This window comes from Rhodnius prolixus, unplaced genomic scaffold (assembly GCF_049639745.1).
Source record: "Rhodnius prolixus isolate KJV_2025 unplaced genomic scaffold, Rpr scaffold_2, whole genome shotgun sequence".
In the NCBI taxonomy this organism is placed as follows: Eukaryota; Metazoa; Arthropoda; class Insecta; order Hemiptera; family Reduviidae; genus Rhodnius; species Rhodnius prolixus.
The window spans coordinates 50,861,625-50,886,293 of NW_027411592.1; the positions used below are offsets into that span (position 1 = coordinate 50,861,625).

At 36.1% G+C, this 24,669-nt stretch overlaps 1 long non-coding RNA gene across 1 annotated transcript in view; it reads right to left on the reverse strand.

Moving 5' to 3' along the window:
• Positions 1–8,537: 8,537 nt before the first annotated feature.
• Positions 8,538–24,669, reverse strand: part of LOC141448634 (uncharacterized) — a 55,328-nt gene continuing 39,196 nt past the window's right edge. Inside the window, exons 2-3 of the long non-coding RNA XR_012455186.1 lie at positions 11,186–11,360; positions 8,538–9,113 (exon numbers count right to left, since the gene is read on the reverse strand). This is a non-coding gene — a long non-coding RNA (uncharacterized lncRNA). The remainder of the gene's footprint in view (positions 9,114–11,185; positions 11,361–24,669) is intronic.

Below are 24,669 nucleotides of genomic sequence, written 5' to 3' on the forward strand. Positions count from 1 at the left end.
TGAGGATGGAAGATGAGAAGGTTTGTTCGGTTTGGGAATCATTTTTATGACTGAAAATTTCCATAATGCCGGAAAGTATGTAGTTCTTAGTACTGAGTTAAAGATGTAGGTGAGATATACTATTGCCTTTTGTGGTAGATGACGAAGAATTTCTGAAGTTATTAAGTCAAAGCCCGGAGATTTTTTCTTTGGTAAGGATTTTATTAAATATTTTACGTCAGAAGGAGTGAACGCTTTTGGAGGGAGACAGAGAGGCAAGGCGGTATCTAAGTCGGTTAGTATTTCAGCAGAGTGTATGTCGTCACTAATGTCAGGATGAGGTGTGAATATGTTGCTCAGGTGGTCTTTGAATTCTATGGCTTTCTCTAAGTCTGATTTCGTCCATGTTCCATCATTACGTCTTAAAGGAGAAGGAACAAGTTTGTAAGAGAGTAGTCGTTTGGTAGCGGTCCAAAGTGATTTGCGGTCAGATGCCAGGGAGGTAACATATTCTTCGTATTTCAGGGATCTGAAGTTTTGAAGTTCACGTTTTAACCGTCTAGTCAGTCTGTTGTAATTCAGTCTGTCACTCGGGTAGTGAGTACGTTGCCACACTGCTCGAGCTCGTCGTTTTTCTCTTATTAGCATTCTGATTAGAACAGGAAGGTTACGTGTTCGGGATTCGGTCTTGTAGAAAGTTTGTTTGGTAGAGTCCCAAATGGAAGTTTGTATTGAAGTAGTTAGAAAGTTTACTGCGTGATCTATTTCATCTGGCGTTTTTAGAGAGATTAGCAGATTCAGTTTGCTGTCAAGGGTATTTTCGAAAAGTGTCCAGTCAATAGGTCCAGTAATCAAGGCAGAACGTGGTAAAACAGGTTTTGGAATCGTGCTGAGGGTAAGAAGAACAGGGCTGTGGTCAGAGGAGAGGTCAGTGAGTGTGTAGGTGTCGAGATATTGAGATGAGATTTTGGAAGAGATAAAAATGTCGAGTATGTCTGGTAATTTGGATGGTGATGTCGGCCAGTATGCAGGTTGGTCTGGAGAAAAGACGGTATAATGAGAATGAGTGAGTGTGTGTAGAAGAGTTCGCCCGCGAGGATTAGAAGTTCGGCAGCCCCATTGAGGGTGTTTAGCATTATAGTCCCCACCAGCTAGAAATTTGGGTCCAAGAGTAAGGAAGAATGTCTCGAAATCCACAGAAGAAATAGATTTATTTGGAGGGCAGTAAACTGCTGCCAGAGTAAAGTTAAAAGGTTGGCAGTCTAAATTAATTGCTGCAGATTGAATGAGTTCATTTTGATAAGCAGGTAATCGGTGGTGAACCAAAGTATTTTTTATTAATATTGCAGCTCCTCCATGGGATGTATCGTCTGGGTGATCGGTCCTGTGAGTTGTGTAGCCGGGTATGTAAAAGTTAGATCGTCCTGTAAAGTGAGTTTCTGTGATAAGTGCTACGTCTATTCGTTTGTCATGTAGGAAAATGTCTAATTCGTCTCTGTGAGAGTTCAACCCATTGGAATTCCATAAGAGAATAGTGAGCGAATGCTGAGAATTGATCATCGAGACAATTTAGGAATGAGCTCAGTAACGAGAGACGTGAGAAGAGTGATGAGAGGTGTGATGAGAGATTTGAATTCAGAGATGAATGTAGTGAGAAGAGAGGTAAGGTCGTTAGAGATAGGAGAGGGAGGTACCAGTATAGGCTGAGCCGCTGACGGCCCCACGACCCTCGCGTATGATGGACTGTGACTATTAAATGGCCTGGAGGTTCCTTGGTGCCTTGGTTCTTCAGGTGCTAGCTGCGGAAATTCGTTGGCTGCGGGTGCTGGCATAGCTGAATGGGAGACTGCGCCAAGATGAGGCCGATTTCCACTTCTGTCAAGGCTGGTTCTTCTCCTGAGGCGTTGTAATTCTTTATGGGTTACACAACCTCTATAGTTTGCTGGGTGATTCCCTAAGCAAAGGGCACAAGTTGGAGGTTGCTCCCGAGGTTTTGTACAGTCTGATGATGGATGGGGGCCTGCACATTTTACGCACCTCGGATTATGGTTGCAATATGACCTTGTGTGACCATATTGTTGGCATCTTTTACATTGTAATATTTCTGTAGTTTTATGTGGCTCTTCTATTTTTACAATTGTATATACAAGGGTTCTCAAGTTAAATATTTCTTTGTTGTTTTCTTGTGGGTCCAGATCTACAAAGAATAATGGAAGTGGTGATTTTGTGGTGGGGTGTTTAACATTTGTGATGTTCCTAACTTTGAAATTGTGGCGTTCTAAATCTTCTTTTATTATTGTTGTTGGTGTGGAGTGGTGTAGGTGTCGTATTACTACTCGGAAGGCTTTTTCACTTTTAATTTGGTATGTGTGAAATTCAGCTTTTGTCCCTTGTAAGTAGTGTATGGCCGCTCTGTATCCATCAACTGTTTTTGTAGATAGCATAACACTATCTACACGAGACTTACAGTCAAAAGAATCTGGCCCTAATAGCTGGCTCAAAGTCTTGCAAAACTCTACGTAATTTGAAACATTATTTATGAAAATTGGTGGAGGTTTTGCATTTTTTACTGGCTGAATTTCTTCCTGTGGCTCCCTATCATCCACTCTGAGGGGTGCAAAGGGATTTGGAGTGCAAAATATGGAATCTGTTAGACTAACTTCTTTCAGAGTACGGTTTATTTGATTTTCTGTTTGCATGTTACTTTGTGAAATTGATTCCATAGAATTATTGATATTACACAGTTTTTGTTCATTATCATTGGTGTCTACGGTAGAAATAGGCTTGACTTTATTTTTTTTAATTTTTTGTGGAATATTTGAATTTAAAAATGATCTTTTTGAGCTTTTGTTTAGTCTGACACTTCTAGTGATCGTGCCATCTGGTTCACAGCTGACATTTTCATCATTAGTCTCCATGTGGGAGAATTAATAATTAAAATTGTCTAAAAAAAAAGAAAAGTACTAAAATGTCCATGTACTCACCTAACCTATAATTCACTGTTTACTTATAAGTTCAAAACAAAAAATAGCATCAGATTTAACAATGTAAATCAAAATGCTTTCAAGTAGAGAGCTTCAAATGTCTTAAGAATAGCTCCGCGCACTCATATACCCACTTTTACCTACTTAAATCACTTTGATTTTAAGAGCAATATCAAGCTGTACACTCAGTAGCACTAGCGCCCAGCTGACTCCCAATTCAATTTAAAAAAAAAAAAAAAAAAAAAAAAAAAAAAAAAAAAAAAAAAAAAAAAAAAAAAAAAAAATAAGTCAAACCATTAATCAAATAAATAATATTTTTAAAGAATAACTAATTTTTTTCTTTAATAAAAATCAACTGCCATTTTTTTGCTTTTTTTTAATTTAAAATGATTGTAGAAGTACTAATATTAGAAGATGACTCCTGGATGCTGTATTCCACTCAGCGCTTTCGTCTCTCCTCCTAGTCACGCTTCCCTTATTAACATATCCTCAAATACTCGTAGCTTCTCAAGATTCAGAAATTGATTTTTCCACATCAAATAAAGAATTATTTTGCAAAGTATAACTCATGAAAATCTCAAAAATGATTCAATAATTGCTAATATTATTGATTAACAAAGAAACTAGAAGCTCAAAAGCTAAATTATTTGAAAAAACAGAAATTTATGGTTGAAAAGTAGTTTATTTTGACAAAATTTATGTACGATTCGATTGCAGACGTACAGTATCCAGCAAGACAAAGTAGATCAACAAAAAGTATATCGATATGAACAGTTGTTAGCCAATCGACCTAAATTTATTCCAAGTAATAATTGAGTCAAGGAAAGGTTTATGTTTTAAGTTGTTATAGTTAATTTACCTGACATGTTTTCAGTTGCACGTCCAAGAGATCAACAAAATTGCCGAACATTACAGGATAGAAAAAGCCCTCGTCGCAGCTGAATGTTTTGAAGTGAAACATCGCCAATCTTTTTTTACTTCGATAACATCGGTAAAGAAACGATTGCGAGCTTTAGGTGCTTAATACTTCTTACGCCACGTTTTTGCAAGAAATGATTCCGGTATGAATTGAAAGTAAGTTCCAAGACTGTAAACATGATTGGCTAGCTGAGATAGAATAACAGGGGCTTTTAGCCACAGTCATCTGTTCTCCATTTATGTTCCGAACTATTATTATCTGCAACAAAATAAGAGCTTTAAGCAAAGATTTTTTACTGATGTGTAATTTATATTATTTAAAATTGAACGCAGGCAAGTTGGACTAGTATAAAATAATTAATGTCTTTAAGCTACTTATTATTAAGGCAAGCTGGTTTTTGGTGCCTAGATGATTTAGGATATTGTTGTTTAATGTTTCAGATGGTTTGAAACTGCCTGTATATTATATTAGTAGTCTTTCTGCAGAGGAACAATAAATTGAAAGGGTGAATTCTGGATTCACTAGAGGTTTTAGTATAGGATCTTGTTTTTGTTGACTGTATTTATCTCCACATATGTGTAGAATTGAGAGAAAGAGAGGATGCTATGAGACAATGAGAGAGAGGGTGTTCTGTTAGCAGAGGGGCTGGTGGATACGGTGTAAGGGTGGAAGGTGCAGGCGAAAGTGAAGCAGGTCGCATTAATATGTAGTGTAGCTCGACAGAGTAGAACAAATAGCTGGTAAAGTATTCGGCCTCCCCCTCCTTAAGAGTAAGAGGGAGCCAAGAGCTGGTAGGAATGTGTTGAAGCGGAGGCTGCTGGCACACTAGGAGGAGTAAAGCTTGACTTGGTGTTGTTAGGTAGCCTGCTGCCTAGTAGGGAACTTTATGAAATATAGGTCCAAGTTGGCGAGAAACAAGTCCCTCGGATAGTGTTTTGATGATTTACCAACCAACGAGGAACCATAGGATATGGTAGCTGGAGGTTTTGGAGACGACGACGAAGTATTAGGTAGACATTGGGGGCGGCTAGGAGGAGGAGACCTAGTGGTCGGGGGTTAATTAGTACAGTCTAAAACTAGACACTTTAGTAAATGTATCTTTAATGTAAATGTAATGCGGAGCCGCTGTCCGGAGGCGGCACGCCCCACCTCCGCTAAACACTACTGGCTAATATGTATCCATACTTCACTTCTTCTGCCACTTCTTCCTCGGAGCTGTTCTGTCCCTCTTGCGCCGCACAGCCATCTCTCTCTTAACCAAACACAACTTTCTACTGTAACTTTAATATAACTTCGACGTCATGAATCTACAGCAGAGCGGCTCTGTAACTAGGCGGCCCGGGTGCTCGTTTACCCCTATCAGAGTCCTCGGTCATGCAGCTTCACCTTTGTAATTGTAGCTTTTCTACACATACAGGTGAAAAATGAGATTATAGCGCTTATATTGCATAAATTAGTACTTAATATTATTACCTCCTTCCGCGTGGCACTTTAGTTAGTTTAACTTTAATAACTTACGTAATATTCTTTAAAGAGCCAACTTTATTTGTATTTCGAAGTAATATTTTTACTGTAACCAAAATTGAGGGAGGGAATCAGCTAAACGGTTACCGTACTCTAGATTTCTGAGCGGAGATGCTGGGATCGAATCCAGCTGCTTGGCCCTTAGATTAGCTCTTTTTGGGAGCTTCTTACTTTGATGGACAATGTTGATTGTAACAAGATAATACTGTCCAGATGTTAACACGTCTTAAAGTAAAGAAGAATAATAAAAACGCTTTAACAGTTAAATTAAGTTAATTCATCCATTGAAAAAGGTTTCAGATAAATTACGTACTGTTCATTATTTTTGGTGACTGAATCATAGTTTCAATAGGATGAAAAATTAATGCCAGTTTCAGTCATTATAAACTTTATTCTGCCGAGCTTTCGACCTAGGGACTAGGTCATCTTCTGGGCTAATTTACAATATACTGTTTTACATCATTAAAGGGGGTGGTGTGTCTTCTGTCTTGTCTCAGTCCATGAACAGATAAGACAGAAGACACACCAACTCTCTAATGATGTAAAACAGTATATTGTAAATTAGCCCTGAAGATTACTAATTTTAACATTAATTTTTTTCATCCTGTTGAGTTTCAGATAAAGTTATTAATGATAAACACGAGTGGAATAATTCCACTTTTCAAAAAGTGCAAAAATCCGTTCAGTAATCCATTTTGGTGCTGAAATTGCAATTTCAGCTATATTATTTATTGTTATAAAGCAGTGTACTGTAACACCATATTTCTGAAATGGTCTTTGTACAGAAAAACCTAAACTCATATCTCACAGAAGGGCGTCCTATTAGCTCTTAATATTTTTAAAAAAGTTTTAGAATACCATCAGTAAAATTCGTGTACAATATTTATAGAATAATCGTGGCGAGACAAAAAGAGGCAAAAACTGAAATATTAGTACAGTAAAAATTCATCTTCTTGCAACTATTGTTTTAAACAAGAACATTTTCAAAAAAAACATTTCTTTTGAACTCAGAGGTCCTGGAAAACGGATACTTCCTCTATATAAATCTAAATTTCAAAAATTTAGTTTGATCGCATTACATTTCCTTATAAGTAGGTAATTGAAATAGACAACGTAAAAAGAAAATTATACAGGGTGACCAAAGTTATATGCTCCACCCACTTTTTTTTTAACGGCGGGAAATTTCGAAAAAATAAAAAACTCGTATTTAATCATTTTTAGTCTAGTTTATTTTCAGTGATTGACCCATTTTTTTAAACCCCTGTATCTTGAGATACAGCATCCAACTTTTGTTTTTCAAATGGAACGTTATATTTTTTGTTGCATATTTTTGTAGTATTTGAGCTCCTAAAAACAACAAAAAAATTTTTTTTGAAATCGGTTAGGTTTTTCAAAAGTTATGGTAATTTAAAATATGAAAAACAAAAGTTTACTGTCAAAATTACCTTATTTTTTTTAAAGAATCTGTTCAAACTGGGCACAATCAACGGATAGGCAAGGCAAAACTCTGGACTCCCACGCTTTGCTTGAAGCAGCACTTATGGTAGCGAAGTCAAGATCTAGGCAGGCTAGAGTTATTCGACGTTTCAGATCATCGACTGAAGCCACGGGATTAAGGTTACAGTACACTTTTTTTTTTAGATATCCCCACAAAAAAAAAAAAAGTCCATTTGGATCAAGTCCGTAGATCGAGGTGGCCATTGGATTGGACTCTCCGACTGGATTGCTTTTTTCACGGAAATTTGTGTCCAGGTATCGTCGAACACTCTAGCATTATGTGCCGGGCAATCATCTTGTTGAAAATACATATCTAGCCGACGTTGTAGAGGAACATCTTCAAGCAGAACTGGCAAAATGTCTCTTAAAAAGTACTTGCACCAGTTAAGTTCTCTCTGTAGAAGAATGGGCCGAGTGTTGATTTCCTAAAACTCCACACCAAACGTTTGTAGAAATAACAACCTGAACGTCGAATACTTCTAGCCTGCCTAGATCTTGACTTGGCCACCATAAGTGCTGCTACAAGCAAAGCGTGGGAGTCCAGAGTTTTGGCTTGCCTATCCGTTGATTGTGCCCAGTTTGAACAGATTCTTTAAGAAAAATAACGTAGTTTTGACAGTAAACTGAATTTTTTTTTTCATATTTTAAATTACCATAACTTTTGAAAAACCTAACCGATTTCAAAATTTTGTTTTTGTTTTTTTTAGGAGCTTAAATACTATAAAAATATGCACAAAAAATATAACGTTCCATTTGAAAAAACAAAGTTGGATGCTGTATCTCGAGATACAGGGGTTTAACAAAATGGGCCAATCACTGAAAATAAACTAGACTAAAAATGATTAAATACGTGTTTTTTATTTTTTCGAAATTTCCCGCCGTTAAAAAAAAAAGTGGGTGGAGCCTGTAACCATGGTCACCATGTATAGGTTGGCCAATTAAAACTTTCAAATCGTAACTGGCGATCTTTAACGAAATGTAAAAAACTTTAGGAACATTTTGACCAATTACAGAACTAAAGCAGATCTAAATTTTATTTAGACAAACATATCTACATGAATATCTAATGAAACACAACATGAAATGATCAGCATGCAAGATGAACACCAAAATTAGTGGTGCACAAGAAATTGCTTACAAAAAGTACTTTTTGAAATCGCATACAAGCTAAGCACCTGCTAATTGTGATTAATAGACTATGGTCTTAAACATGTGTCATCACTACATTTGATTGGCAGTATCCAATTAGTGTTTCGCGTAACCGCAAGCACTTAGTCCCATGTGCTGATCTTGGAATTCCAAGCGAACAATCCACCAGCCTGCCAGCGTGGTACTTATAGTAAGATTATCTAAAACTGTATTAATCAAATGTCCTTCAATGCGGTAATTGCCAACAATTGATACGTACTACAGTTGATTGCTTTTGTCTTCAAATCTCAGGAATTTGCAACTGAATAGCCTGTGGGAAGACTGACCTCTGCAAGGAAATCTATTATGCATGATGAGCATTAAAATACTCAGGAAACCATAAATAAAATAAATGTGAGCATTTTCAGCTAATCTGAAGCATTAATTTTCTTCTAAATGCTCCGCTAATATTATTTCCAGATGTAAGTATGCATTTTGTTCGGCGGTACGAGAGTTATAAATACTGTAACATTGATCTGCTGCAGTTATGACTTGATAAAAATAGGATCTATGTTCATTTAAAAATTTTAAACTTAATATAATCTAAATAATACATAATACATTTTATTTATTCGTTCTACATATAACTTGCTTTGTATTGGTCGGTAGGTTAGAGGCAAAACTTTGGTTAATTAAGATTGTGAAGAATGGCAAAAGATTTGCATTGGCGAGATAAAACTTTGAGATCTGGCTGACAGTTCAGCTATATTTTTTAAAATTGCTACTTTTAGAATTATTCATTAGTTTCCTTCCAATCGAAGGAATATTACGTCACCGTACAGGTCATTATTTGCAACAATCTATTATAAACAACGTCATTTCTATTAATGGAGGTTTTTCTTACAGCAGGTCCCAGCGTTGCGCTGAATAACAAAGAAGATAAAACTCTTCCTAGATGTAGTCCAAGTCCAATGTCATTTTTGAAACGAAGCAATGTTTTTTTCCGATCTTAGCTAGACTTCTTGCTATTACTGTTCTCCATAGATTCCTCACCTTACAAGTATGTACGCAGGCTTTGGATCCTGGACAAAAGAAGAAAAATATTAGAACAAAATTTTGTAAAAGGTAATTTTGTAAATATATAATACGAAGAAGAAGAAGAAGAAGAAGAAGAAGAATAGGTGATGTAATATCATGTATAAATGTGATGCGTAGAAGATATAAAGAAAAAGATATTGAGATGGCAGAGCGTTGGGACCAATAACAGCAGGTACTTTCCCATTTTAACCAATATTTAGATATTTCAAAATGTGTGTTTGTGAATTGACAATATCAGCCAGACTCAGCACCCATCCATAGCGCCAGAGATAGTAGAAGAGAATTATTATAGACGGTGCTAAGTGGTCGATATTGGAAGGCATACCCCCTCCCATATTACACAAACATTGTATATTATACATATTGATTGACTTTGTTGATTTAAGAGTTCCTCTCCAGCCGCTGGTCTACACAAGACCTCCACAGACTCGATATCTTAATGTCGTCTTCTATTGCTAACCACCTCCCAGTAATGTCTACAGCAGTGCGCTCTGTCGGGGGACAACATAATAATATTACGTTCCCACATTCAATAGTAATTTCATACAAATGTCTCTGATCATTAGATTTCTAATGTCTATTTTTGTTTATCTAATTTCTTTTACTATCGTAATAGAATTTACTCGCACGTGTGATTGCTTATTGGCCATATTCTGTAACATGTATCCTGCAGATCACATTAGCCGAGGCAAGGACTTCTTCAGTAGGGGGAATAATGACTTACATTAAAATGAATGGCCATTAAGCAAGCGAGAAAAGTTAAAGTAAGCATTTATTATTTACTAGCGTTCCTAGTCGTCCAACTACGGCATTAAGTGTCGTGAACGGGGCACCAGAAACCCATATTTTACTATAAACTTTTTACCAATTTAATAAAAAAAGTAGCAGAACACGCGGGATTCGAACTAAGGATCTACCAGTTACAAGTTCACGCTTCATAAACACTAGGTAGTTCCTAAGATTTTACTTTAACTTTGTATGCGCATGCCTAAAGGCAGATCTAACTTTTCTGGATAACATTTTTCACAAATGAAAACCATTTTACGGCAGTTCTGGGCGAGAGATAGAATTAAGTGAAATTTTAGCTTGTTCGGCTGTTCTAACAGCTGGATAAAATTAATGACTAGGAAATACGACAATTCGTTGCTCTACTACATGTGTAGTATCGATGTTTTCGGCAAAACGAAACTAACACCTCTTACACAAACGACGGTTCCGGTCAGACAGATTTCTCTACAAACACGTGAGACGCTGCAATCGAAAGAGAAGGCTTTACGCTGTACGGCTGTCGGTCGTTAGGATTTGGCGCATGCATAGTTCTTCTGTAGCAGCATCAGTCTCGTTATTTAATAGCCATACCTCGTATCTATTAAAAATGGTATGTAGTGAAAGATCAGCTCAATAGATTGCATCACGGCTTGTTCGAGTTTAATTTATTTTTTTCTAGGCAGTAGCCAAACAAGGCTTATAACTTGGTTTGAACCTGTTTTCATGGCAATATTTCGTAAAAAAACAAAAAAAGAAGTAAGTAATGCCTATTTATTTAGGCAGGCTTTTCGTCAAAGTACCAAATTAGGCATCGTGAAAGTATATAGCCTATAGCGCATGTACTTTTCTATCAATTCCTTTGATTAAGCATTAAATAAAATCCAAGGCCTATACCAGTACCACAATCGAAACCTCTAAACCAACAATACATCTTAGCATTGCGGGTCTAGTCTCTTAACTGCCCGGTTACCGTCGTATTTACCATTTTGTAAAGTAAAGCAATTGCCTATTTTTTCAGGCGGGCATTACATCCAACTACCAAATTAGGTGTCGTGGACGGAGGCGACTAGCAAACATACTTTACTATAAATTTCTTTTATTATCCATTAAATAAAATCCAAGGCCCAAGACGGGGAATCGAACCCACTAACCAACAATACATATTAGCTTTGCAGGTCTCGCCTCTAACCTCTCGGCTACCGTGACATTTACCATTTATGCATATATTACGGACATATCTACAATTGTATTTATAAATTAACTTCAGCTTCAAAACTGTAACGCTAACCATAATTTTAATTAGAGTAGGGATGACTTCTGTGGTTAGTGAACTGAATCACAGGCTCGAATCCTGCTATTGGCCTTTAGATCTTCTCTTCCTTTGAAACTTCTTACAGCTCACTGTCCAGTGATGAGTATTGAAAACAGCTACGGGCGCCAATGACTTCAGATGTTGACGCACCCTAAAAAAAAGAAATCATTATAAACTGATTAATTGATATTATTTAAATGTCCAAATCCTGTCACTTCCTTTAAACAAAATCCAGTCTAAACTTAGCTCTGATCGACTGGAATTTGTTTTAATCCATTTTCTTCGGTGTAGAGCTACTTTTCCCAAACCCAAGGAAATGGCATCAGCGAACACCAAACAGCAGGCAATATGGAACAGCCAATAAAAACAGGCTTAAATTAGAACAATGAGAGGCATAGAGGGAGTTATGACATCATACTTCTTTCAGCAGGATCATATTCATCACAGTGAACATCCAACATCAAGCTCAGCTGTCTTGCTGTCTGTCTGTTTCTTGCTAACCAACATTAGAAGAGGAAAGTGAAGTCACAGAAAATAAAGTAATACAAAAAAGAACGCTGTATGATTTATTATAAATTGCTGTTTTTCTTTAAAGACTGAATAATACTAAAAATATGTATAGTCACATAGAAATAAACAAAACTATTTGAATAAATATAGAATAACTGATTGGGTAATGGCTTTTATACATAAATATTTATGTATATGATTTAGCATTTTGTTATCTAACTAAAGAGAATCTCCTACAAAATATTCACATTTCTGTATTAAATTTTTTATCATAATTTTTTTGTTATTTCCTTTAGTTTTCTTTAACAAAAAAGAAAACTAGAATTTTCCGACAAATTACTGGACACTTGTCCTTGGTGCTCAAGTAATCCCCATTTTTGTCTCAAATCTAATTTTCTGTTTGTTTCATAATTAAACAGGTCTTTCCAAATCTAACATATTAAGAACAACTCTAATTTAGGATGAGAAAAACACAATTTCAAATCCAAATAGGAGTTAAGGCCGTACTCAATTAGTTTGGATGCAAATGTTGCCGAAGAATTGATGGGGCAGGAAAAAGGTTGGTATTGATTCCAGGGGATTTCCCAGATTACTTAGATTCTTTAGCGATCTCCTAGGAAGTGTAGTGGTAGCCGATAGTTTAGGAAAACCGCTCGCAGTCACACAATACCCAACCACTCTCCACCAGAGAGAATTACAAGAAGGTTATACGATTTCACTCTCCCAGACACTACAGTGAAACTCCCAAGAAGGACGGTGATCCAGGTCACCAGGCTGCAACTTATTCCAGCTTGCCAATGCTGTAAGAAAATTGCCTCCCAAATTAAGGGCACCAGGAAGTTTACTCGACGAGAGAATGTCTGGGATAAAGTTTCAGGGCTGGCAAGCATTTTCCAGATATTTAAAGAAAAAAAACAAGTCAAATTAAAGGATCAAAAAAGCTCTAGGAAAGCTATATTCCTCTAGAACTTCTAAAGATTCTGGTGCCTTAATTTTTGTAACATTCTCCTGTTAACTATATTTTTTGTAACATTTGGTTTCAAATCGGATATCCAACGTTGGAGCTAAAATATAAACTCAACAGTACCAAAAGACCAAAAGAAACTGCAACCCACTAATCTTCAAGTAAAAGACACAGGGGTAATTACAGTATTTTTTTTCATATTCTTGTAATGGTTGAGGAGGGAGTGATGTTGGTTGTTAACGTTGTTGGATAAATAACACTTTTAGTATCGGTATAAGATATTATATTTGTATGTGACTGACTGCCAAGGACTGTATACTTTACACTACAAGAACCGAACAGACTGACTGACGTGGCTAAACGATGTGTACCATTGAAGTGTAAGACTTTGAGCAGAATCTTCGAACTGAATCTCGAACTGAATATTGAACTGAGTATATCGTACTGAATATATCACTGAATATATCAGAATTGAATCCCTTTGACTTTCCTCTTGTTCTTATATACCTTCGCCGAGCCTCCCCTCTCTGTGTGCCAAGGGGGCTCTCTGTGCCAAGGGGGCTGACTCTCTCTCTCTCTGGCTAGGGTGGATGAGTGGTGGGGTTTCACTACTCCTACGCTAAAGTGGATGAGTTGTGGGGGGTTCACTACCCCTACATTCTGATGGGAAAAAAATAAGGAGTGGCGATGGCATGACACAGAAGAAAAAATAGTAGGACCTGTAGAATGGTCGAACTTCCTGGATAATTAATATTTGAAAAATAAACAATGAAATTTTGTAAAAGAGTTGAAACGGCCACTCTACTCTAGAACAGGAGATTAAGACGTCACCCTCAATGCAGCAGATTCGACTTGGGTTGGTATGTAATAGATATAACTGCTTTAAAAAGATCATTTACGTTATCCAATTCATGTATTATACATTTTTTTTAATTAAGCCCTACTCGGTTCTAATTAAAATATTAATAATTGCTTAAAAATGTTTAAACAATAAAAACACGTGCTAATATATTATTGTTAAAAGAAACAGACGTACATCGCTATAATGGCTACATCCTTTGTTTGTTTTTATTTATATAATGTTTTTATTATTTACTTTACTTAAGACATAAAAAATTAAATCCTGAGCTTTCTATTTATCCGGCGTAGCCATTGGTAGATAAATAAATAGAGAAAAATCCTTCTCTTATAAAAATAAAATAATAATAAAGAAGAAGTAGAAAAAAAGCCTTCGTAAACAAAATATTTTATATCCATGGATTGTGCCCACGAAACCGATCTCTGGTTATATAAATAAATACGGGCAGAGGGGGAAAAAATGAAAAAATTTGTCTGTAGAAATATTTACTCTGGCGGTCTCGTGTCGGACGATTGAGCTTTCCAGTAAATTGAAGTTGCTTGTTTACCTTCGGCTATATTGCACTGCTATTTTTTTTCTTCTTTTTAAATTCTGTTGGTAGGACTGCGATGAGCAATCCTGACAGTTCCTGTTCCTGTTCCTGTTCCTGACAGTTTTACATTAAGACGTAATTAAAGTCCAAGTTACAATAATATTAAGCGTTGTATGTTTTTGGGGGACATGATTATATTATTTCATTCTAACCAGTTACTCTTTTTTTCAGCCATCTTAATTATTATATTATATAAACAAATTGGAATAAGGGCAAGCTCAGTAGGAGCTTTATTGGTAGTAATAAATATTTTAAATGAAGTTCAATACTACAGAAGTCGTCGATACAAATCTTGTTCGCTCAACTACACACACACACACAAGCATCTCTTTTATGGCAGAATCATTAGAGACGGCAATTTTTAATTTTTAACTTTGGTCCAGACCTGTGATGACAGCAACATTACAAAACAGCTTGTCTTTGACATTCTCAAGTACCGGCTCCGGCCTGCTGTTTCCCTCTTAACTAGCCGAGACTTCCTAAAAATTGACTGGTAGGTCACTTTTGCTGCATCATGATACTTTTTGTATCAATAATGGACAGCTATCTCTATAGTTGATTGGAACCTTCTGGCTGCCCAAATGAAGTTATACCTCCTTAAACGTGCCGTTGGCATAGATATACCCATCATTCTCCAGAAGGGAAATTACCAATGTAGTAGCTTTTGACCCTTCGCTCTTCTCTGGTAGATCCCAAAAGTGCCCAAGGGTACTATTTCGCCCTGGGTACAAAGATATACCCATCATTCTCCAGAAGGGAAATTACCAATGTAGTAGCTTTTGACCCTTCGCTCTTCTCTGGTAGATCCCAAAAGTGCCCAAAGTTGTCCTGGTGGTTATCCCTTTTGTACTCCTCTACATAGATCACTAATCAAGAATATAAGAGGAGGTTTCTCGTCCTACCTGAGGGTTTGCCGATGAGCATGGTGTGGATGACACGCTATTTTCAAATCTATTCCATTTCTTTTGGTGTTTTTTCGCAGACTTCGTCAGTCTATCGGACTATTTCCTGATTCAGTCAATTATCAATCTATTTCAGTCTAATGCTTTATAACCCAAGCCGTTAGTGGGCCTACTCAGCCAGCAGAATTCTATATCTACATATAAACAACATACAAATTTTGTCAATCAAATAAACTTCACTTTACCAATTTTACAGAAAATAAACATCATTGCACGTTGCTTCTTTAGTTATTCTTAATTCTCGTCTACATCTTCTAGCACTAAATTAGCTCGAAACCGCTGTAACTATTAAATAGCTTGATTTATCATTCTTTCGGTGTTTCAAAAAGGTCTTTCACTTCTTAATTTCTACTCGAATCTTTCAACTCTTATTTGGAAAAATTTATTTTGTATTTGATGACAAATGGTTGCTGTGAGGAGTTTTGAAAAGTGGACAGATGGTTTTTTTACAGAAACATATTTTGGTATTAAACAAAATGAAATCCCTCGAACAAAACAAAATAAACAAATATAAGGGCTGAATGAAAAGAGTGCATTTCGGATTACTATAACAGCATCTGTGGACCATACTATGAGTACAAAGGGATGAATATCATGTTGTCAAAAATATAGTGGTCCTGATAAGGCCATCCAATTAAGACATTCCTCATTGGCCGATTGACCAGTAGAACAGATAAGGAATATATAGCAATTTTGATGGCATATAATTGCCCTGTGTACTGTTCGCTGTTCCTGCCATACTAGACTCGTATGTCCATCCATAAATACAGATTGACTGTAGCTACACTGATATATCAGTAACTAGAATATAGTACTTTTAGATTTATTATAAAGATATCTTCTTTTTTCGATTTGTTTAACTAATTATGTTATGAACTATCAAATGTATTTTCCTAAGATAATAGTTTTGTAATTACTATTCCTATCATTATTATTAATAATTTAAGGCGCATCAACGTTTAAAATTATTGGTGCCAGGAGCTTTATTCAGTTCAGTGTTATCTCGTTACAATTAACTCAGTCCATCACTGGGCAGTTAGCTGTAAGAAGCTTTTCGAAAGAGAAAATCTAAGAGCTAGCAGCTGGATTCGAACCAAGTATCTCTGCTAACTCTCATGTGCTAATCCTTTCCCTTTTACTAATTTTGCGTTTAAAAGGAATATGTTTGGAAATTCCCCGCAAGTTTCAGGTTGAATAACATTTTATCATGAAAAATCCAAAATAGTAGAAAGCCACAACATTTCATTCATTCATTTATGCAACTTAATTTTCATCAAGAATCTCCATCAAGAATGTATTGTACTTCTTGTGCAGTACAAGCGCAAAGAAATTCCTCTCCACATTCAGTTCCACTTTGAGCTGAAAGAGTTATTGAGTCGTCCAATTAAATGCGAATGTGAGATGTGATGGCTATGACCTAGAATTGGCCGGCGAAGTTACTAACCCAAGTTAGTGTACACATCCTTTGCTGGGCTTAATGAATAGCAAACAGATGTTGGATCAGGATGACCGTTAAGGATCCGTGTTCAGGTAGTCCGTGATGATGTAACAGAGAAGGTAAAGAGTAATAAAGGTGTAGAGATTGGGATATGAAATGGTATTACTAAAGAATATTCAATAAAATTACTCAATACACTTAGTAGTGTATTAGTAGATATCAATAAAGGTATTGATTGACTAAGATGAACTAAAACTGCATTGTCTTAAAATTACACTTCCAATGAAATATGAATTTTAATCTGAGCTTATAATAAAATCAATTATCGTTAAAATGGCCGGCGGATAATAATCCGAACGCTGGACAGAAACTCAGCGTACCTGTAGTTCTTAAAGTAGTAAGTCTACAATCTTTCTGTTTCTACACATTTCTGCGCCCTTCTTGGCTACTTCTCGGAGCTGCTTAGCAGTTGTCTCTCGGTGTCTTTACTACTAAGAGGATATTGGTTACTTCCACAGTTCCCCTGACTGATTTCTGTCTTTAACACCATGATTTATCTAAAAAAAAGGTGATGATTATTCCCCAGACATTTTGTTTAGTGAGTGAAAGATAGAGAAATCGGTTTACAAAAAAAAGCTTTTCTCGCTTTTTGAGAAAAGCGAGAAAAACCTAAAACAATGTTGGGAGGCAAAAAAGAAATATTGTACTAAAAAGATAGCTGGAGAGAATTGCATTCTTCTAATTAATAATTCAAAAAAACCCTGTAATTTTCTTGTCTCCAGGTAAATGTGGAAGAAAAATAATGAAGTTTTTTAAATATTAGTAAATTATGACAGGTAGAATGATATGCTGACACCTGAATCTGGGTGCGCACTTAGTAATTAGATGTGGGCGGGCTCACACATAGTTCTTCATTTAGCCGAAGCAGGAGCCTGTGTTTTAATTAACATTTTCTATACAAGTGTCACTATTTAGTGATCTTGGCCTCATAAATCAATTTTTTAAAAAAAATAATACCCTTCTAACTGGCTTCATTATTATTAATAGCTAATAATTGTTACAGTTCGTTAATTTATTACAAACATTAGTATGTAAACTAAAGATTTATTATTTTTTTCAAATAGCATTTATTTCCAATAAAATTTTAATCACAGAACCGAAAAGTGCTGATAAAGATATAATTTTATTAACTTTAATTTTGTTAGTGCAACTAAAAGTTGCAGTGTGCAGCATCTTCTCCTGGACTATCTTAGTTGATGATAAACATCTTTTAACAGAAAAACTGGGAACAAAACCGCAATGAAAAACTTATCTAAGAAAAGGTAAGGCTTCAAAACTGGTTCTTCAGGTTACTGGTTGGTATGGCGACATGCTAGCTCCTTGTGCTTTTGCAGAAAGAAAAGGTAGTGTCTGAATTCGGTGATTTGCAGTAGAAATGCAAAAAAACTTCCTACATTTTACAGCCCTATTTTAGATCCAGGAAGATGATGTTATCTGGTTTGGAGACAGGGATACTGACCAAAATTAAAGTTGATAAGATTGTTGTCCATCGCTAGACAATCCCAGGCATATATGAAACTAAGGGATTAGCTCGAAGCAATGAAAATGAAGAAGGACTAGAATTAGAATGAAAGAAGGGTAAGATCAGAAGTGATGTTGAAAGTAACGGTTGAACGAGAGGGCCCGAAATCCAAGGTTTCAGATTTCTAGGTTTTTTTTATTGCCATTAATCGGCAATATTAGGGTGCAGGATCTTATCGTCCAGCCTCCGCTGTTCCCAAAAACATCCATCCCATAGCAAGCCGATATCTGGCAAACTGCAATCTGATACCTACTGGTGGTAATTAAACGGATCTCCCACTCTCTCATCGCAATCATGACCCTCAAGACTAGGCGCCTCCTTTTTCTTAAGCTGCCACGCAAGTTTGCTCGAAAGCATTTCAACCATAAAAATACTTTGTGAATCCTAGATTAAACAAACACTTCTATTTCTACCATTGCTTCTATAATTTAACAGTTTTACATTTTCCATTTCTCTTTTATAAAACTGCTTCGTGTATCTACTCTGCGTCTTTGGTTACCCTTCCAAATTTCTCCTTCTACATTGTTCATCGTCTAATTTGAAACTCCAACAAGGTTGCTCACTTCCTTGCACAGCTTAATTTATTCCATTTTCACTTCTTCCTCGTTTTTATTTCAAAAAAACGGTCCAATTTTTAGTAATTCATTGGGTGTTTTAACGGGACAACTCTCATTTATAGGTTAACACTCTCCAATCCGTGTCCTTTGGATTAAGAAGTTAATCCTAAGCTAATCACTTAATTTTCTTTCTCAGCATCCAAATTTGGAAGCCTGGATTCATTGGTAACGCACGTTCAGGTCAAAGTAAACGCAGGCAAACTGGCTAAACGACTATTATTTCCTCTACTCTCCAAGTGACTCCAAAACGACTGTGACTAACAAACTACTCCTTTACAAAGTAGTCATTAGGCGCCGATGTTGCTTTACGCCTACTCCGCCTGGAGCCCTGACTTGTAGTAGCAACATCAAGAAACTTCAGATAACCCAGAACAAATTTCACAGACTCGCGACAGACTCTCCTCGACGCACTAGAATTGACTCACTCCACGGAGACTGCGTCCATTATCCCCCGGAACACTCCTATATCCAAAATCGTCTGCTCAAACTCCTTTCCATCCTAGACTGCCATCCACTATGCCGCTACATAGCCTCCTACAACATTGAGACACAGAAGACTATAACATATCCTACTCTAACTTGCTACACTAGCTGCAGGTTTTTTCTCTCCTTTTTTCCCTGCATTCCAATCCTTCTCACCTAACTTTTCTCTTACTTCACTTAGTTAAGAAGGTTGAAATGTTTTTATACATTTATACTTCTATATTTATTTTATGGATTGTGTACATTTATTATAATAAATATTTATTCTTCTTCTTCTTCTTCGGAAGCCTGGATGATGGCTAATAATCTTAATAAATTACCTGATGATTAGAAATTAAGGCAAAGAAAATGCCCAAAGACAGCTTGACCCTATTAAATATATGTTTATTTGGGTGGCTGAACTGAGTATATTTAATTACTTCCTGTAAAGATCATTAGCTACTAAGTAGTAGCGAATAGCTTGGGGGCGGCATGAGGCGGCAAGCTAGGCCCATCCCCCCAGCTAGTACAAAGTTATGTTTACAATGACGCGTACCGTCGCACCCTTGTGCCCTTCTAAGTGAACCTTTGTTTAAAAATGTATTAATTCTGATTAGAAGGAAGATCAATACTGTGTACTGAGTTAGGGAGCACCTTATTGGCCAGTTTTTATCTATTATTTATAGATCAATATATATTTATTATTTACTACATTATATTGATTACTTCAACTCCCTCTCCTCACTGACTCTCTCTTTACACTGGCCGCTCCTTCCCATTTCATAGCTTTCTTTCCTAATAAGAAATTATACCTTTCTGTTACCTACCTTTACAGTACTTTTGTACACGTAGCTACAACTATGTGAGTCACTTTAATAAACCTAGAAACAATCTGATCTGTTCCCTCTAACTGAAATTATCCTAAACAATAATTCGAGAATACATATTATTATAGTAGGGCAACAGCTGCCTATGGTGGAAGCCAATTTACCTAATAATCCCTTATCTTTAAGGAAGAATCTTGGAAGAACAGGACTTCAGTACAAAGTCACTTACAAGACTTACGCTCTGACCATCTCTTCGTGAATAATCTTTGCCATTCGGTCGACGGTACAACTACTAGTCAGGGAATTTAAGACAAATTTTGACCGGTACAACCAGAACACCAAGAAATTTGACAAATAGCAATTCTTTCGATTACCTGTAACTAAGAGGAAATACAAAAAATAATAATAATAGAACGACCTTATTCCCGAGATACAATGATTTAAATTAATGGAAGTAACTTCTTGTTTTACGCAACGGAAAGGAAATAAATGTTTTCACAATAAATGTCTGCAAGAATAGAAGCATTATTCCAATCCACGGTCTACTAAGTCCTGCTTTGAAGTTATTGTGAACAAGTTTATAAAATTACCTCATTAAAATAAATTATTTTAATAAAGAGATCAGATAAAATAAAAGAGTTACTTGAGTGAGGTTACAGAGAGGTTATGTCCGTTTCCACAGAAATGTCAAACAGATAAATATACCAGAGAGGGGAAAACAAAATATATTCAACAGGTATCTTGAGGCACTAAATTCCACTCATTCATTCTCCGGCAAGCTTCAGTTCATTGAATTAGTGACTTCCTTTAAAGGGCTATTTCGGCTTTGACGTCATATCATGATGGCACTGTCAATTACATTACTTTTAAGGACGATTGCAAAAATTTTGAAAGTAATTCGCAATAGCAAGTAATTTAATATTATTGAATATTTTTTCGACTTGTTTCTAAATTTGTTTCCCAGCATTTGTAACGTTGTAGGTAACATTGTTAGCACAGAATATGCACACTTGAACAAGCGCACACTCCGAGTAGAAGAAAACTATCCAACAATAACGCTTCCCCATTGCTGAGATAATAATTCTCGTCAGTTGGTAAGGAAATCGCAAAGGCCACTGGTGTTTTTATAGCCTAAAAGGGTTTATCTAGGATATTTTGGGATGAAAGTTTGCGAACCTAAAGATTAAAGTGGGATTGCAAGGATTGGTGGAATTATTATTTTTTGTTTAAACGGGTTCATGCTACTAAATTTTGCGAAAGGAATTTCAAAGAATCTGAGGATGGTTTAACTCTCTGCCCACAAGGTAAATAATCGTTCACTTTTTCACAAGGTGGGGTTTTGCTTTTTTGAAAGTAAATGTTAACTAATTAATGTTAGTTTGTGAGTAGAGTTTTTGGTTACTATATGCCCACTGTTTAGTCTTATTTTTTTGACATTTCTTTTCTATTTCTTTATTTGTACATCTGACTAAGATGTCAATCTTTTCGTCTGTTATAAACAACGAGAATAATTTTCCTCCTTCAAAAAGCTCTCTTGGCTTCACCCTTTGGCCTAAGGAGATGTGTAACAAAATCTCTTTCAGCAGTTTTGGAGAATTTTGATTTAAGAGGTTTGTCAGACCATATAGTTTCCAAATTCTTGCCTAAAATAAAATTTCTTTCCTCTCAAGCTTCGTCGTCACAACAATAACTTACTTCACCACTTCCTGCATCGAAAATATCGTCCTGATTATCAACATTTGTTAAAAGGTCATCCTCTTCCTCAGAAAATGTTTCTTCCACAGATTCGCCGTCAGATTCAATCTTTTGTCTTAAAAATTCCGCCCTTATTTTGTGATATTTCAAATAGTATTTACAAGTCACTGTACCAGCTAAGACTCCACAAAGGCTTGCTACCTGTACCGCTCCGTAGACAGCTGGTCAGTACACTGATATTCCCTTATTTGGATTATTGCTGCCTAGTGTACGCTGATTTGACTGCGGAACTCAACTTAAAGCTAAAACGATCACTAAACTCATGTGTCCGTTTTATATTAAATGTGCGAAAAGACGAACATATAACAGCACATTACCATGAGTTGGGGTGGCTTAATGTTGAGTTCCGCAGGAAATATTTTAAGGGCAATTTTCTATACCAGTTGTTTAGGACGCAGACTCCACGATATCTGTTTGACATGTTTACTGCTAAGGGTGTACTGGACTTACGGACTACAAGGACTGTCCACACCAGACTGTACATACCAACTTACAGGACTGCTACCTATCAGAATTCTTTTTTCGTTACTGCCTGTAGACTGTGGAACGACCTACCAACGGACCTTACGAACAGGAAAACAATTTTTAATTTCAGATTTTTATTTTATGACTACTTATTACAGGAATTTAGGAGGAAATAGTTTATTTATTTATTTTTATTATTTATTATTTATTCTAGTTGTGAAAGTTATAATTTTTTTCTTATTAGTTTATATTTATTGTAAATAATTTTTTGCGAACAGCTGTTTGGATTTTATTTTATATTTATTATTTTAACCGAGAGTTTTTTTCTGTTTATCATATAAATTTTATTTATTTTTGTTGCCCTTAAGGGACATGAGTCCCAGGGCATAATAAACGTATCTTTCTTTCTTTCTTTCTTCTTATTTCATCCTCCGTGATAAAAATATTTTTTTTTTTTACTCTATTTGATTGACTAAAAACAATTTAGTTGTCTTGGGAAACTTGTACCTATATAAAAAAAAAACGTTCGCACTTTATAAACAAGGTGAGGTCTTATCCGATCCCAAGAGACAAATTTTTGTTAAATTGATATTAGTTACTCAGCTAAAAGAATACGACAAACCTAACCTACCTACCTAACGTGTTTATTAATATTGGGAGAAAGGATACCTGAGTATATTTTGGCGACAAAACGGTATTTTAATCTCTGAAGGTTGGAGCTGTTAGAAACTTTGAGGATGTAGAAACAGGAAATCGTGCGGGGTGTTCACACCAAATTAATTTGTTTGCCCTATTCCCACCTGAAATAAATTGGCATCCCTTTGATCAAAATTTAAGATATGCCACAACCATTTTAGGAAGTACGTAACACATACATTTTCTAACTTAACCCGGAAAAAAGTTCAGCTGCACACTTCCTGTCCTCAACTACACTTTTATGGAAAAACTGCATTGATCTATAGCACATCTGAAGATCTAAAGAAATTAGTAAGGAAAACCAGTTGAACTGTTTATAAAAGGGAGAACTTGGCTGGCAGTGCCGAAAAGTCAGCAAGTTTATGCGTGTTTGTGCGTGGATTTCTTGCAAACTGTGGCCGTGTGTAGAGTGTAGAAGGAGACCGCCTCCAAGAGACCTCGTCCCCCGGCCACCGTCTCCGCGGCGCACACGACATATTATTATATTAGTTGGTTCATAGCCTAGTGGTGGCTCCCACTTCCCTGCATCTTCATAGTCGTCGCCTATCAAATTAACTACTAATGAAATTCAATAACATAAAGTAAGTCCCCCTCCTTCTTCTTGCTCACTCATTCCTCGTCTTCACTCACTTCCAACTCAATATTTACTCAGCGTACTCAAGTAGACAACTTCCAGCCTTGTCTCCATCTTGTATGGCATAATTTGTAAATTAAATTGCTCTACCCCCTCCTATCTCTTGTTCGTGACGTCACAACTTACTTGCATCTCTTCATTCCATCTTCCCAGTAAACCATGTTATTCAATTTAATTTAAAATTTAAAATTTTATAATTAATTACTTTCATTAATTACAATAAGTAATTCTATTCAAGGTTTGTATGTTCGTATCAAAGGAAGGAAGTCGATTAGCACTTACCATTATTTGAAAAAACTCTGTCAATAAATTCTAGCAAAGAAATTTTAGATATTCAAAGATTTTGAATAAAATATACAGATGCTTCTTTATTACTGAAATTTAATTTTTTATTTTCTCTTAATCAAATTCAATTTACACCCTGCGGTAGACTTTCCAAATTAAATTGGACACTTTCCTGCTTTCTAGATTCAAGAGTAGTCGAGTTGTCTACAGAACTTAAGATCTTTTTATAATCAATCGGATGACATTTATAGTTTCTACCGCTAGTGCTCTCAGATCAAAAGATTAGGCAGACTCCTTCTTTACCCACTATACAGGAACAAATCTTCAGTCACTTAAATCTAGAACAAGCAGGAACCTGAACACCTAATTCCAGCTATAAACAGTATTTTTTACGATTTTTTGAGACGATGGCCGCCAAATATTATAAGATCAATCTTAAATTTTCTCGCACAATCTGAAGGGTAGAATTTCTACTTTTCTGCAGGTGGATTAGTTTTTTTAAGTTGCATTTTGAGCATTTATTATGTTCCAAATGGTTCTTAAACTGTGTGCAACAGTTATCACCCAACCATCACGATCCTCTTAGGTGGCTGTTTTACCACCTGGACTAAAAATCTCTTGATTGTGATGAATGAAAGATTTTGGACTGAAAGAACTGGATTCGCTATCAATAATTTCCCATGATTCCCGAACAAATTCAGTCCACAAGTCTAAGTTTGGTTTTGTAAGCAGCAGTAGAGGGCGCTAGTTACCGAGCCATTGGATAAGCTAAAAATGGAAGGAGCAATAATCTTGTGTCCCTTTACAGGAAG